General features: G+C 38.6%; 1 long non-coding RNA gene across 1 annotated transcript; it reads left to right on the plus strand.

Moving 5' to 3' along the window:
* The first annotated feature begins 488 nt into the window (after positions 1 to 488).
* LOC143940743 (uncharacterized) lies at positions 489 to 11647 on the plus strand. Its single transcript, XR_013263928.1, has 2 exons — positions 489 to 6247; positions 10795 to 11647. It is a non-coding gene; the product is annotated as an uncharacterized LOC143940743 (long non-coding RNA).
* The last annotated feature ends 6211 nt before the right edge of the window (positions 11648 to 17858 follow it).

The following is a 17858-nucleotide window of genomic DNA, read 5'->3' on the forward strand; positions in this document are numbered from 1 at the left end:
CATGAGACACTGAAGTTGTCAGACATATCTGATTTAATTTTATGAGGATGTAAGCAAAAACTTAGATAAATGAATGGCTGTGGATATAGTTTACTTGGATTTTGCCAAAGTGTTTGGTACACACAGCTAATGTGTAAGTTAAAGTCTGGAGGCTTAGACAATTCAGTTTGTAAATGGGTAGAAAACTGGTTAAAAGAATGTATTCAGAGAGTAGTGATTAATGATCCATATTCTGAATGGTCTAAGGTTATTAGTCGTGTACCCCAGGGTTTAGTATTGGGATCCTTACTTTTTTTAACTTTATTTTTTAAGCCTCGTTGCTACAAAAAGAAAAGAGAATAACAGATAGAATAGCAAAATCCTGTAACATACAAGAAGCGATTAAGGCAGCACATGTACAATATTAATAGTACAAATCATTAAGCAGTGACCCAAGAACCATTTAGGAGGAATACCATCATAAAATAATTAAGTTTGTGAAATGGAAATTTGTAGGTTCTGTATATAATTGTATTCTATTTTATATGTATTGCACAATGCCCTCACTGTGCACACGGCACTAATAATGTTTTCAGTACATGTTTTGCATTCTTTCGAGTTCTGATTAGAATAAGCATGCCTATGTAACGCCCCTTGTTACCATAAACGTACAATTGTAATATTAATGTGATACCTACGTAATCATGTGTATAAAAGCCTTCAAATGCGTCATAATAAAGGAGAACGGTTATTTGGAAAGATGCTGAGCGTATCTTTTGTGTCTGTTCCCTACTGCAGTAGTTATTAATTTGGAACCACTAATCAATATGAGGATAGGAGTTGCCTATCATCAAAATATCCATTTCAGGTGGCGAGCCAGCCAGGAGGGGTTATCAGGTGACCCTGAGTATCCGAAACGAGGAGCTTGAGACGATCCGGGAATTTCTGATAATCAGCCGGCTGAGGTAAGCCTTTTGCTTACATTTGAGTTATCAGACTTCCTTGATCGGTAAGGCATTTTCGGGACAAAGGGTACCTATTTTACTCCCCTTAATCGAACTGTATTGATTAGTGGTTATATGTTATGTTGTCACTTTCTACTGTCCATCAGAGTGTTATAGAGAAAGGGAAGAATAGTGCTGTTCACAGAGTATAATGTAATACATCTGCTAGATAAAGTAGTTTAGAGGCAAAAGGGTATAGGCACACGTAGAGAAGACTGGCCAGTCATTATGGGCATTAAATTAAGTAAGGGAATGATGGGTAAGAGACCCTCAAAAATGCCCAGCGCAAGAGGAGCGCTATATATGAACCGAAGGTGCGGTTCCGCCTATACTGAGCCCCTAGATTAATGGTTAAAGTGGACAGGGATCCACAATGGGTAACTGGGTTACCAAAGTCCACAAGGACAAAGAATCATGCAGAGTATACAGCTAGAGAAACGGCTATTTATGTGAGCAGGATGGATCAAGAGTGACATTAACACTAGACAGAAAGGGACTTTTTGATGTTAAGTTGTGGGCTGAATTTGGGGTCAGGCACTACAACTAGTAAAATAAAGAAAGCAGAAATTTAAGCAAGGAAGTATTTAAAAAGTGTTAAAATAAAGAGAGAATGAAATGCATGTGTTGTGTACAAATGGGAATAATGTAAGCGATTTTAGAGCGATACTTGTGTATGTTTGTGAATGCTGGAACCTGTAGTTCTATCGCTTGTGTCATGTACGCAGATGTGACCCCCTCCTTTGTGCTCTCCTGAAAGAATGTGGCTGACATGAGAGTTGGTGATAAGCTGGGAGGACACCATGCCAATTTCAGTTTTTTAGACAAAACATTTATAACAAAATGTGCCGGGTTAACGAATCTAATGATAAACAATGTGATCACAATTATTTTTGAATCTGTTTTCCAAGCATGGTAAAATGAAGGTTACAAATTAACTGTGTCTTACACAAATTTAATATCTTTTGATAGTGGAAACAGTGCATTTAAAAAAAAAAAAAGAGAGAAATTGAGTAAAATTAAGTAATATGTCCCCCTTTAAGGACATTTATCTGTGCATATATATTAGTGTGTGATATTGAAATTATCATATGAGTATTAATTACTAATATGAGTTTAACAATTTTATTATTAAATATAGATATATTGAAACTGGTTTAGACAACCTTTGGTTGGAAATTAAATCCAGGTTAATGGGGAAATTGTTAAAAAAAGGAATTTGTTTAGATTAAGATAACAATTTTGTAATTTTACATTTATTGAGTGGAAAGAAAAAAAAGATTAAGATGAGGATGTTAATTTGAATACAGCTGCAATAATGTTTAACAAAGCCAAGATGGATGGGATACATAAGGAAGTTTTTCTACAGAAATGAAATCTTAAAGTCTGATAATAACTTGATGTGCGGTCCATGATGTGAGAGTAATAATAACATTTAAATATAACAGACCCATCACATCAAGTCCACACACCCTGTTAGGATAGCTGCTGCCTGCAGCCAGTTGGTTTATAGTTTTTGATGGCCAAGTGCTTTCTGGTCCGTCATACATATTGTTGGTCCTTTTGTTTTTATGTATTTTTATTTTTGAAATCCAAAGCAGAATGTGTGGATTGTGAAATGATGTGCCCCTTTTCCTTGTAAGTGCAGTAGGTATAAGTAGAAGAATATTTTGGATTTATGGACATCTCTGCATGACTGCAGGGTATTCTTATCATTTATTATAATATTGCCAGGAAAAAGTTGTCTTTTTGAAACATGAAACAGGAGTTCTTACACAAACAGCATGATAGGAAAAAGCTATTGTTATATTTATGCAAGCTGGACCCAGTAATGAAGGGTTCACTCCGATGTATCAGAGCTGTAGCTTTATGCAAAGTTGCTATTAGACAAAGTTACAGATATTATTTTGGTTGAATATTTAATTTTTAATAGTCCGACATTCTGCACAGCAAATATATAGCTAAGTGTTTGTCTAATGAAAGGTTCAAAATATGAATTTGTTTTGTGTGTTTATGTACAAATCTAACAATGAAAAATGTGTACATTTGAATCCAGCCACCTTATTGCCTCTATTGGAGGAGGCTGGAAACAAAGAAAAAACACATGTGTTAAATTGATGACATAGGAATCAGCTGCTGTGAGCCCAGTGCAGGACACTCTCCCTGAAGACCCGAGTATTTACTTTTTTGTAGTGTTATTCCTGGTTTTATACTGAGGATGAAGTTTATCACCCAGAAGGAAACTCAGTATTCAGAGTCATTGGATCCTTTTTCCCCAGCTCAAGAAGCAGAGCTCCATGTTTTAGAAAAGCCTGTGAGCTATAAAAAGAGTATATAGTTATATAGATAGTCAAGATATAGAGAGCTTTTGGTTCCATTTGAAGGGCCAGAAGTTTGTTTTTACTTCGGCAGGTAAACCAATCAAGCATGCCAAGTTAATTTGATCGGCTGTTTTCAGCCTTCCAGGTTCTTGCTGAGGTAGCCATACTAACAGTAAAACTCAAATATGGAAGCAGACCAGGCGACTCTAAGGATGCTGCATTTACAGCCCCGGACACTTGCTGGGTCTGTGCAACTCACAGATTCCACAACTAGTTCTGGCCCAGTATAGCTGGGATTAATAATTCAACTTTAAGGACCCCAGAACGAGAAGCACAAGTGGTCCACAGAGGGCAACTTCTTAGGAAACAAGACTTTGGAAAAGGTGATCATTTATGTTTGCAGACACTCTTTTCCCTCCAGCTTGACACATGGACTGTGTCATCAGTCACAAGTAGCTATGGCTGCCTTAGTAAATGAGCGTGGGATAGAGCCAGGGTTCTCCACAGTTGTTTTTATAACATATCACTTCTTGTTTTACCTGTTACCAAAGGTGTTACCAAAAGCTGAACATCCCTTCCAGAGATAACAAAAAGATATATCCAGATGCCCAAGTCAGGAATCTTACGAGTATGTATTTTGTTTGTATGGACATGTTTTCTGGATGTCCAGTGGCAAATGCTACTGCACAGGCCACAGTAAAAAAAGGTGTTCTCAGAAGTAGTTTTTAAGTGCAGAGTGCAGAATCTACAGAGAGTAACAGAGGAAATCATTTTTATAGGAGAGTCCTTACTAGAAGTTTTGAGGTTTTATTTTTACACCCCCTACTGTCTACAATGTAGCGGACAAAGTAGAGTAAGACACTAGAAAACTTTTGCCTGAATGTTTTATTATATTTTATCAAGCCCGTGAGGGGATATTGGACTCTCTCCCTTTGGGATTTGGGTTGGGAGTGTGTTACTCACTTTCTTATATTTTGTCTCAGCTGCTGAAGTCCTCCATTCGGATCTCACAGAGAATGTTGCTGATTTTTTAAGGTTTTTGACAAACTCATTTATGTGTTTTCTCCCCAATTCCAGATCCTAAAAGTTTGGAAGGATCTAAAACTAAAGCCAGGTGACATGTGGATTGTTAAGAGACATTTATATATAAGGAGATGTTTGGAGACTCAATACAGCATCTATTTCATGTACAGTTTTGCAAAACTTGAAGGAAAAGTCACCTGGATCCACACCAGACACTGTACTATGACTAAATGAAAGAAATCTCTGTGTTTGATTTGTTTCCCTCTTGCGATCACAGTCTAGGGTATTTTTTGATTCAATTACTTTAATTGTAAGGGATACATATATTTGAAAAGTAGTTTAGCCATGTTGAAGTCATATTTGTCTTTTGTACCTCTTCCATTTTATGTAGAATTGTCTGTGTTTACATGTGCTGATAAGTCAGCATACCAGCAATTAGGCTAGAAGGCCATTTTGGCCACAGGAGTGTACAGCCAGTACTTTAGTCGTTTTGTAATGAAAAAAGCTGCTCAGCTATTATTTTCTCCACAATGGAGTTTTTGCCTCTTTGGCCAGGACTACCTCCACCTAAGCGTGTGGAGGTTCCAGGTTAAAGGTGATAGCAGGTATGGTTAGTGATCAAAATATTGATCAAAAGAGAGGAGACTGTAATGGAAATTTGTAGGTTCTGTATATAATTGTATTCTATTTTATATGTATTGCACAATGCCCTCACTGTGCACACGGCACTAATAATGTTTTCAGTACATGTTTTGCATTCTTTCGAGTTCTGATTAGAATAAGCATGCCTATGTAACGCCCCTTGTTACCATAAACGTACAATTGTAATATTAATGTGATACCTACGTAATCATGTGTATAAAAGCCTTCAAATGCGTCATAATAAAGGAGAACGGTTATTTGGAAAGATGCTGAGCGTATCTTTTGTGTCTGTTCCCTACTGCAGTAGTTATTAATTTGGAACCACTAATCAATATGAGGATAGGAGTTGCCTATCATCAAAATATCCATTTCATTTGTTATATATATATATATCAGCTTTATAACCATATTGCTGTAGATTCTAGGACCAGATTAACTGTAGAAAAAAGAAGAAATCCAGATCGAATATTCTTCCTGTACAAACCCAGTGCAATGTGAAATAGAAGGATTTGGTGGTATCATAAATGGTGCAGTTATCCTGTTAATAGAAAGAATAAGAGCAAAAAAACAAAAGAAAAAAGGAGAGAAGCAAACAAAAGAGGAGAGAATCAGAGGTAAACAGGACCCATTCTACCAGACAACTTCATAATACCCTGAACAGTCAGAGCATTTGTGGTGAAGTATTAAAGATACAGGTGTGGTTCCAAGAGGTGCCAGGGACACGCTATCTTACTCTTTCTTAGTCTGACATCTTGTCATGTAAATGGGCTGTTGAGAGCCTTACTTTTTAACATATTTATAAATGATATAGGGTCTAAAAAGTAAAATGTCAGCATTTGGAGAAGACACCACGCTATGCAGTTGAATAACATCATTATAACATGCTCTATTTAATTGGGCAACTAAGTGGAAAATTAGGTTTATTATTGCTAAATGTAAAGTTATGCACTTGGGAGCTAAAATCATGCATTCATTCTAGGAGGAGAACAGCTGGAGGATTCAATAGCAGAGAAGGATCTGAGTTTTCTGATAGATCATAAACTTATTAATAGCATGCAATGCCAAGCTGCAGTTTCTAAAGCTAACAAAATGCATATGGACTGCAGAGAGAGAGAGACATAATTTTGCCTCTGTACAGATCATTAGTAAGACTTCATCTGTAATATGGAGTTCCGTTTTGGGCACCAGTTCACAAAAAAGGAGGGGTTATCAGGTGACCCTGAGTATCTGAAACGAGGAGCTTGAGACGATCCGGGAATTTCTGATAATCAGCCGGCTGAGGTAAGCCTTTTGCTTACATTTGAGTTATCAGACTTCCTTGATCGGTAAGGCATTTTCGGGACAAAGGGTACCTATTTTACTCCCCTTAATCGAACTGTATTGATTAGTGGTTATATGTTATGTTGTCACTTTCTACTGTCCATCAGAGTGTTATAGAGAAAGGGAAGAATAGTGCTGTTCACAGAGTATAATGTAATACATCTGCTAGATAAAGTAGTTTAGAGGCAAAAGGGTATAGGCACACGTAGAGAAGACTGGCCAGTCATTATGGGCATTAAATTAAGTAAGGGAATGATGGGTAAGAGACCCTCAAAAATGCCCAGCGCAAGAGGAGCGCTATATATGAACCGAAGGTGCGGTTCCGCCTATACTGAGCCCCTAGATTAATGGTTAAAGTGGACAGGGATCCACAATGGGTAACTGGGTTACCAAAGTCCACAAGGACAAAGAATCATGCAGAGTATACAGCTAGAGAAACGGCTATTTATGTGAGCAGGATGGATCAAGAGTGACATTAACACTAGACAGAAAGGGACTTTTTGATGTTAAGTTGTGGGCTGAATTTGGGGTCAGGCACTACAACTAGTAAAATAAAGAAAGCAGAAATTTAAGCAAGGAAGTATTTAAAAAGTGTTAAAATAAAGAGAGAATGAAATGCATGTGTTGTGTACAAATGGGAATAATGTAAGCGATTTTAGAGCGATACTTGTGTATGTTTGTGAATGCTGGAACCTGTAGTTCTATCGCTTGTGTCATGTACGCAGATGTGACCCCCTCCTTTGTGCTCTCCTGAAAGAATGTGGCTGACATGAGAGTTGGTGATAAGCTGGGAGGACACCATGCCAATTTCAGTTTTTTAGACAAAACATTTATAACAAAATGTGCCGGGTTAACGAATCTAATGATAAACAATGTGATCACAATTATTTTTGAATCTGTTTTCCAAGCATGGTAAAATGAAGGTTACAAATTAACTGTGTCTTACACAAATTTAATATCTTTTGATAGTGGAAACAGTGCATTTAAAAAAAAAAAAAGAGAGAAATTGAGTAAAATTAAGTAATATGTCCCCCTTTAAGGACATTTATCTGTGCATATATATTAGTGTGTGATATTGAAATTATCATATGAGTATTAATTACTAATATGAGTTTAACAATTTTATTATTAAATATAGATATATTGAAACTGGTTTAGACAACCTTTGGTTGGAAATTAAATCCAGGTTAATGGGGAAATTGTTAAAAAAAGGAATTTGTTTAGATTAAGATAACAATTTTGTAATTTTACATTTATTGAGTGGAAAGAAAAAAAAGATTAAGATGAGGATGTTAATTTGAATACAGCTGCAATAATGTTTAACAAAGCCAAGATGGATGGGATACATAAGGAAGTTTTTCTACAGAAATGAAATCTTAAAGTCTGATAATAACTTGATGTGCGGTCCATGATGTGAGAGTAATAATAACATTTAAATATAACAGACCCATCACATCAAGTCCACACACCCTGTTAGGATAGCTGCTGCCTGCAGCCAGTTGGTTTATAGTTTTTGATGGCCAAGTGCTTTCTGGTCCGTCATACATATTGTTGGTCCTTTTGTTTTTATGTATTTTTATTTTTGAAATCCAAAGCAGAATGTGTGGATTGTGAAATGATGTGCCCCTTTTCCTTGTAAGTGCAGTAGGTATAAGTAGAAGAATATTTTGGATTTATGGACATCTCTGCATGACTGCAGGGTATTCTTATCATTTATTATAATATTGCCAGGAAAAAGTTGTCTTTTTGAAACATGAAACAGGAGTTCTTACACAAACAGCATGATAGGAAAAAGCTATTGTTATACAGGGGCGGATCCAGGGGGGGGGCAACGGGTCAATTGCCCCCCCCGAAAATATCACACCGACATGATTGTAACAGTCATTTGCAGGCTGCAGCGCTGCCCGAGTCTCTCTCTCATCATCCGATCAGCGGAACAGAGAGAGACTCTAGAGATCAATTATGCGGCGCTGGGACCAGGAGGAGCCTGGAGGTGGGTGGAGCTGGGGCGCTGGCATGGCAACCCTGCACTCGTTGCTAGCGCTTGGGCCGCCTGGCGTCTAGCAACGAGTGACGTCTTGGAGTCAGTCACGGAGCCGACGTGATGACGAGGCATCACGTCGTCCCCTTCCGTCCCCGTCCACCATGCAGCGGGTCCCCTCCGCCCTCTGAGCAGTGTGTGAGGGGAGGGGTGGTGGCGCGAAGGGCTTTGGATGGAGTTTGCACGCTGGAAGGAGTGCATGTCTGAAGGAAAGAGAAGAGTGGGCGTGCTGTCAGGGCTTGGTGGCAGAAAAATGGGGGCTGTGACTGAACTCTGTCACTGAGCTGCTATATAGAAGGGGGGGAAGCACCATTCAAGTGCAAATGTGTGCCAATTTGCACCACTGAGGCAGTTTTCAGGCATTCACTGCCTCCCCAGTGTGAAAGGTGACCTGGCAAGTGACAATCCACAGTGTGGCAAGTGACGTGACAAGTGACAATCCGCAAGGTTTGGCAGGGGACGTGGCAAGTGACAATCCGCAAGGTGTGGCAAGTGACAATCCGCAAGGTGTGGCAGGTGATGTGGCAAGTGACAATCCGCAAGCTGTGGCAGGTGACGTGGCAAGTGACAATCTGCAAGGTGCGGCAGGTGACGTCGCAAGTGACAAGCCGCATCTGGTGGCATGCGACGGTGGCAAGTGACACCCTCAGGGCTCCCACTGATTCTGGATTATGGTGAGTTGAACCATTTAATTTTATATAACAATGTAATAATATAAATAATGCACTTCAATCATCCTGACACCATATCAACCATAGCGCCGTGATGATTGAAGCGACAACGCCAGCCATTTTCCCGATAAATTGCCTGCAAAAAAAAAATATTTTCTGGCAGTGCCCCTCCCGAAACTAGACTCTGGATCCGCCCCTGTTGTTATATTTATGCAAGCTGGACCCAGTAATGAAGGGTTCACTCCGATGTATCAGAGCTGTAGCTTTATGCAAAGTTGCTATTAGACAAAGTTACAGATATTATTTTGGTTGAATATTTAATTTTTAATAGTCCGACATTCTGCACAGCAAATATATAGCTAAGTGTTTGTCTAATGAAAGGTTCAAAATATGAATTTGTTTTGTGTGTTTATGTACAAATCTAACAATGAAAAATGTGTACATTTGAATCCAGCCACCTTATTGCCTCTATTGGAGGAGGCTGGAAACAAAGAAAAAACACATGTGTTAAATTGATGACATAGGAATCAGCTGCTGTGAGCCCAGTGCAGGACACTCTCCCTGAAGACCCGAGTATTTACTTTTTTGTAGTGTTATTCCTGGTTTTATACTGAGGATGAAGTTTATCACCCAGAAGGAAACTCAGTATTCAGAGTCATTGGATCCTTTTTCCCCAGCTCAAGAAGCAGAGCTCCATGTTTTAGAAAAGCCTGTGAGCTATAAAAAGAGTATATAGTTATATAGATAGTCAAGATATAGAGAGCTTTTGGTTCCATTTGAAGGGCCAGAAGTTTGTTTTTACTTCGGCAGGTAAACCAATCAAGCATGCCAAGTTAATTTGATCGGCTGTTTTCAGCCTTCCAGGTTCTTGCTGAGGTAGCCATACTAACAGTAAAACTCAAATATGGAAGCAGACCAGGCGACTCTAAGGATGCTGCATTTACAGCCCCGGACACTTGCTGGGTCTGTGCAACTCACAGATTCCACAACTAGTTCTGGCCCAGTATAGCTGGGATTAATAATTCAACTTTAAGGACCCCAGAACGAGAAGCACAAGTGGTCCACAGAGGGCAACTTCTTAGGAAACAAGACTTTGGAAAAGGTGATCATTTATGTTTGCAGACACTCTTTTCCCTCCAGCTTGACACATGGACTGTGTCATCAGTCACAAGTAGCTATGGCTGCCTTAGTAAATGAGCGTGGGATAGAGCCAGGGTTCTCCACAGTTGTTTTTATAACATATCACTTCTTGTTTTACCTGTTACCAAAGGTGTTACCAAAAGCTGAACATCCCTTCCAGAGATAACAAAAAGATATATCCAGATGCCCAAGTCAGGAATCTTACGAGTATGTATTTTGTTTGTATGGACATGTTTTCTGGATGTCCAGTGGCAAATGCTACTGCACAGGCCACAGTAAAAAAAGGTGTTCTCAGAAGTAGTTTTTAAGTGCAGAGTGCAGAATCTACAGAGAGTAACAGAGGAAATCATTTTTATAGGAGAGTCCTTACTAGAAGTTTTGAGGTTTTATTTTTACACCCCCTACTGTCTACAATGTAGCGGACAAAGTAGAGTAAGACACTAGAAAACTTTTGCCTGAATGTTTTATTATATTTTATCAAGCCCGTGAGGGGATATTGGACTCTCTCCCTTTGGGATTTGGGTTGGGAGTGTGTTACTCACTTTCTTATATTTTGTCTCAGCTGCTGAAGTCCTCCATTCGGATCTCACAGAGAATGTTGCTGATTTTTTAAGGTTTTTGACAAACTCATTTATGTGTTTTCTCCCCAATTCCAGATCCTAAAAGTTTGGAAGGATCTAAAACTAAAGCCAGGTGACATGTGGATTGTTAAGAGACATTTATATATAAGGAGATGTTTGGAGACTCAATACAGCATCTATTTCATGTACAGTTTTGCAAAACTTGAAGGAAAAGTCACCTGGATCCACACCAGACACTGTACTATGACTAAATGAAAGAAATCTCTGTGTTTGATTTGTTTCCCTCTTGCGATCACAGTCTAGGGTATTTTTTGATTCAATTACTTTAATTGTAAGGGATACATATATTTGAAAAGTAGTTTAGCCATGTTGAAGTCATATTTGTCTTTTGTACCTCTTCCATTTTATGTAGAATTGTCTGTGTTTACATGTGCTGATAAGTCAGCATACCAGCAATTAGGCTAGAAGGCCATTTTGGCCACAGGAGTGTACAGCCAGTACTTTAGTCGTTTTGTAATGAAAAAAGCTGCTCAGCTATTATTTTCTCCACAATGGAGTTTTTGCCTCTTTGGCCAGGACTACCTCCACCTAAGCGTGTGGAGGTTCCAGGTTAAAGGTGATAGCAGGTATGGTTAGTGATCAAAATATTGATCAAAAGAGAGGAGACTGTAATGGAAATTTGTAGGTTCTGTATATAATTGTATTCTATTTTATATGTATTGCACAATGCCCTCACTGTGCACACGGCACTAATAATGTTTTCAGTACATGTTTTGCATTCTTTCGAGTTCTGATTAGAATAAGCATGCCTATGTAACGCCCCTTGTTACCATAAACGTACAATTGTAATATTAATGTGATACCTACGTAATCATGTGTATAAAAGCCTTCAAATGCGTCATAATAAAGGAGAACGGTTATTTGGAAAGATGCTGAGAGTATCTTTTGTGTCTGTTCCCTACTGCAGTAGTTATTAATTTGGAACCACTAATCAATATGAGGATAGGAGTTGCCTATCATCAAAATATCCATTTCATTTGTTATATATATATATATCAGCTTTATAACCATATTGCTGTAGATTCTAGGACCAGATTAACTGTAGAAAAAAGAAGAAATCCAGATCGAATATTCTTCCTGTACAAACCCAGTGCAATGTGAAATAGAAGGATTTGGTGGTATCATAAATGGTGCAGTTATCCTGTTAATAGAAAGAATAAGAGCAAAAAAACAAAAGAAAAAAGGAGAGAAGCAAACAAAAGAGGAGAGAATCAGAGGTAAACAGGACCCATTCTACCAGACAACTTCATAATACCCTGAACAGTCAGAGCATTTGTGGTGAAGTATTAAAGATACAGGTGTGGTTCCAAGAGGTGCCAGGGACACGCTATCTTACTCTTTCTTAGTCTGACATCTTGTCATGTAAATGGGCTGTTGAGAGCCTTACTTTTTAACATATTTATAAATGATATAGGGTCTAAAAAGTAAAATGTCAGCATTTGGAGAAGACACCACGCTATGCAGTTGAATAACATCATTATAACATGCTCTATTTAATTGGGCAACTAAGTGGAAAATTAGGTTTATTATTGCTAAATGTAAAGTTATGCACTTGGGAGCTAAAATCATGCATTCATTCTAGGAGGAGAACAGCTGGAGGATTCAATAGCAGAGAAGGATCTGAGTTTTCTGATAGATCATAAACTTATTAATAGCATGCAACGCCAAGCTGCAGTTTCTAAAGCTAACAAAATGCATATGGACTGCAGAGAGAGAGAGACATAATTTTGCCTCTGTACAGATCATTAGTAAGACTTCATCTGTAATATGGAGTTCCGTTTTGGGCACCAGTTCACAAAAAAGGATATCAGAGAACTGGAGAAAATGCAGAGAAGGGTAACCAAACTGATAAGAGGCCAGTAGAGCTCTGCTATGAGGAAAGATTAGCTGAAATGAAATGTATTCTCTCTTGAGAAGAGAAGATTAAGGGGGATATGGCCAACATGTATAAATACATAAGTGATCCATGTAGTGAACTTGGTGTAGAATTATTTACTTTTAGGTCATTACAGAGGACAAGAGAGCACTCTTTACGTCTGGAGCAAAAGAGATTTAACCTACATGTATCACTGACCCCCGAAGGAGCTGCTGAATTTGTTTGGGCCTGTACTCTGCTAGTGAACCCCCACTGACTTGGCTCAGTCAATAGCGAAGAATAACCCCACAATATAATAACAGTATACCTTTGTTATTACCTGGGTATCCGATGGCTCCACCCGCTGCTAAATAATGGAACAACACTCCACACCAATGTACTTAACCAGAAACTTATTTTTACTGGAACTTTTATTGAGTAATGTAAAATGGTAATTACAACATTTGCACTGTCACATAAACATAATGTAATAGTACAGTAGGTATACACAGCAGATTGTATCTGTACAGTTGTCTTAGGTGACCTCTGAGTGTGTGACTTCAATTGGGACTAGTGCTCAGAGTGACTAATTCTTACTCTGGGCACCTTCCCACTTCCAGCACACTCTAGTGAATACAGAAATGAAAATGATAAATATGGTACAGCACAATTACAAGGGAGCTCCCCCTACTTTAATAAAGGCACAAGGACTTGCAATAAAAGATGCAGTCTTTGATATTCTTTCTTCTGCTAGATATTTGTGTTTATAACGCTTTGTAATCCAACAGTAGAATAACAAGGGTTAACTTGAGATGAATATTGAACTTGTTCCTGTGGTGTGATACACCTGTAATTGCTTTGGGATAACACAGTGCTAATAATATTGTGATGAATAGGCTGGAGGCCTGCTTGACTCAATCTCTTTATTAAGTTCTCTTCCGTGGGACTATAGGTCACAGCAACACTGCATTAAAGTCTAGGTGTATGAAAGTGCGTAAAAACTGTGGGAAACAGCCCTCTCACCAAACAGGGTCTGAAGAGTGGAACAGCTCTGCTCCGGCGCACTCAGTCTTGCTTCTAGCCGGCCGGCACTATCACACTGCTCCACTCTGCAAGATGAACTGAGTCCCTCTGATGGCTCCGACAGGTATCTCTGGATCCTTCCCGATCCAGCCACTCGGTCTCTCCAGCAATCAGGTGGATGGTAAAGCCTATATACGTTCCATTCCGCAGTGGCTGTAGGCTGTGCTCTCTGGAGACCTCCTCACAGGTCCTCACAGGCAGGCCATGCGTCCAGGAGAGAGAAAATTACCATGCGGGCCCTTTTATAGCCTACCCAGCATGCAGTTCAATACAGGGTGATCATGGGTAGGTCACTTGGCATTCTGGGTAAATAGGTCACAATAAAATGTAAACAGAACAGTCACTTCCTGTTATATTTTTGGTGCTTGGAAAAGGAAAATCATTCAAGTCAATTTCCTGTTTTTGGTCACTAAATGGCGCCAAATACTAAAGAATAACACTGTCCATAGGCTTACATTAACATTGCATTAGTAGGCAAAAATGCCAGCGCTACATCCACATACAGAAAGGTTTCTTCACAGTAAGTTCTTCACACATACTCCATCAATAGCTGCTTCTGTTCAGTTCAGTAGATTGTTCTAGGAAAAGCCTGGATGCATTCCTAAATGCATATAATATAACTGGATATTATTATTTAAAACTAATAACACTAGGGGTAGTTGATCCAGGGAATATCCGATTACCTCCCCAGGACCAGGAAAGATTTTTTTTCACCCCCGACTGGAGAAAATTGGGTCATATTGTTTTTTTTTTCCTTTCTCTGGATCAACTGTGGGTATAGGATTGTGTATATGGGGGTTTTCATTATTTTTTTTTCTTGTTGGTTGAAATAAATGGGCTAGTGTCCTGTTTCAACCTCACTAACTATTTAACTATGAATGACCCAGAAGTTCTTGTGTGATTTCAGCATCTATTAAGATTGCAATTCCTCCCAAGATGGCTGCCTGGAGCCCACTGAAAGGGACAATTAATGGTCTCCTACCAGTCTGAATAAAAGGAACAATGCCACCTTCAGGGTGAACGATATACTGCTGCCTCCAACTGTCTAAACCCTTTCCTGCCAGGCAGGACTGTAAATCTCATGGCTGGATAAACAGAAAAATAAAGACTTTGCTAGCTTAAACATCTCTCATACCTCTGTGCTATCTGTGAATTTAGTCGTCTAACTGGAGTCCAGCTTTAAGTTACAACATTTATTATGGGACCCTGCTTATGTGCAAACTCTGCTTCGCTTTTCATATTTAAAGAAAAAGACAGGGAAATCCCAAGAGAAAGGATCACAGTTAAAGGGAAATCTGATAGTAATTATGAGGACCTGGTTTGCGTAACTCAGCTACAGATTTCCTAATACTCCTTTGAAACTTTTCTCTGAACTTGTCCCTGTTTCAAGAAACAGTTAACCTTACTTAAAAATTGTTTGGTAGGTTTTAAATCAACACACATATTAACACAAGAATTATACCTCAACTATCACAAAAAAAGAGGCACAACAACTGTATCCAGCTGTTAAAATGTTTTAATCTTTAAAATCCTTTTAGAGCAATCACAGATGGGCAATGAAGTCATATCCGTGTGATCCTGAGATGATTTCACAGCTGGTGTCACTTTTTTGTCTTTCATTGGTTTTTATTTTATTCCTTAAAAGTTTTTAATGCTACCACCTTTTTTAGGGTCCTTGCCTGTGCGGTATGCTAGGTTTATTGTGATTAGAAGAAATGTTTGCTCTACATTTCTGGAAACAAAGATGGAAAAGTTGATCAGTCACTAAAGTGTATTTATTAGTGTGGCAAGTTAGAAGTTCACATTAATGTTTTTATAGGGAATAATTCCTTTTCCTTCAATGCTTGGTCAAAATGCACCATATAGAGTATAGTTTTTTCTTTTGCATATACCGTATTATCAAAGCATAGCATACACACACATAAATCAACCCCATCATGTTGATGGTGACATATTGTTGAATATATAAATAGAAGGTGATAAAATGATAGCATTTATCGACTGTTATGGAATTTGATGGTCTTTTGAATATACATTTACAAAAGTATGCATTTTTAAATATTAAAGATTGTACAGTTTTTGTGTAATTGAAAGTGCTATGTACAGTTTTTGTGTAATTGAAAGTGCTATGTACAGTTTTTGTGTAATTGAAAGTGCTATGCTGGCATTGCATACAATGTGTAGAAAAATTACTTCTAAGTAGATGGCAGAAGTTAAAGTGGTTGTTAAGCCACTACTAATAAAAAATACTCCCATCCCCTCTGTAGCATAACAATATGTGTCCCTGTGCCTGTGTTATATAAACAATATGTTGACCTGTACTTACATCAGAGTGTCTCCCACCCCTCACGTGACTCCTCAGAACTCTCCTCTGCCCGGCTGACAGCTCCAGCGGGTGCAGCAGAGCACTCCTGATGACGTCAGCCGGGGAGGAGGGGAAGAGAGGAGAGAGAGAAAGAGACAAGGAGTCACGTGATCACCAGGAGCCGCTCTGATATACCCTGTTTCCCCTAAAATAAGACCTAGCCTGATTGTCAGTGTTGGCTGCAATATAAGCCCTACCACCCAAATAAGCCCTACCCTGTTTCCTCAAAAATAAGCCCTACCCTGAAAAGAAGACCTACAAGGACTTTAACTAGGGCTTATTTGGGGGGTAGGGCTTTTATTGCAGCTATCACCGACAATCACACTAGGTCCTATTTTAGGGGAAACAGGGTAGGTACAGAGCAGCATATGTTTTATATAACACAGGCACAGGGACACATTTTGTTATGTTACAGAGGGGATAGGAGGATTTTATAGTAATTATGAGAGCAGCAGGAGCAAAACGGGCAGGCACTGACACGAGCAGACAGGCGGGGGGGGGGGGAGGAGGACAAGGAAGGACAGAGCAGGGCTGTGGATGATGGAGGCCTGTACGCTGAGCATGGTGTTAGGGCTCAGCAGCCATGATAAACTGTGGTCCATTTACAGGGGGGAGAATGTATCCAGGCAGGATCAGCCAGGTTTTTTAGGTGATAGAAGGGGCCAATTTACACAGCACAAGCACTGGGCTGTATAACATGATTTAAGGGAATAGGATCTGTTTATTTTTAGGATAACAAACACTTTAAGTGTAATCACACATACTTTCATAATCTTCTTTCTCACATGCATCTCTGAAAATGGTGATTAGCTCAGTAAATCTGGTCCATGCACTCTTCCTATCCATATATTTTAAGAGTGGATTTAGTTGTTACAAATGGTTCTTTGGAGAGATGTATCTGAGATCAACATAGAAGAGGTAAGTGTAAATAAAACTTTAAACTTACTTCCTGCTGTCCTTTCTTTAGATAAGTCATGGAAATTGTCATATAATGTTTTTGTTTAAGTTTTATAGTTAATATGAAGACAATGTCATCCATCTAAATTACCAGAGTATTAATTTAAAGGCTCAGAGTTGATATGTTGTTTTGGGTAGTTGGCAGCAGATTGATTCAACAAATAGCTTTTTAATTTTTTTTTTTTGGATTTAGACAACCTTTATGGCCACAGTGAAATAGTGGGACAAGGCTATAGCGTTTGGTAGGAAGCTCTTGCTGGTGGATGGCCTAGGGTCTAGGAAACAAATGGGTTAGAAACCACTCCTATAAAAATATCTACTTTGTAGGGTTGTCATGGAGGTTCAAATGTATGAAAAAAAAGGTCAACTCATATGCAACCAACTTCTAAACAAACATATTTTATTACAAAACTATAAAGACAAAAACACAAATAAAAACAAGATTCCAACCAAAATGATAATTTTAGTGAAAAAAATATGTAAATACATCCTAAAATATAAATATATGTATAAACTCACTCTTAATAAACATATTGAGTATAAACAGAAAATATGTAATTATCATGTAGATATAGTGGTGATACTCTCTCCAAGTAACAATAGTCCCTTGAATGCTTGTATAAATAGAATGATAAATCACAGAGTGAAAAAAATAGCTGTAGCATAATGAATCAAAGATATACTAGGTCATCCATTTCATCCTTCAGACCACATTCAGGGAGGAATCATCAATGGTTCTACGCACTGTTAGAAAGATAGAATAATCTTACAATGCAAATATGTGGGACCACAGAAAAGGCTCTTAATTGGCTGAATCTT

This window comes from Lithobates pipiens, unplaced genomic scaffold (assembly GCF_037356315.1).
Source record: "Lithobates pipiens isolate NorthernLeopardFrog02 unplaced genomic scaffold, aLitPip1_a1.2 Scaffold_3, whole genome shotgun sequence".
Taxonomy (NCBI): Eukaryota; Metazoa; Chordata; class Amphibia; order Anura; family Ranidae; genus Lithobates; species Lithobates pipiens.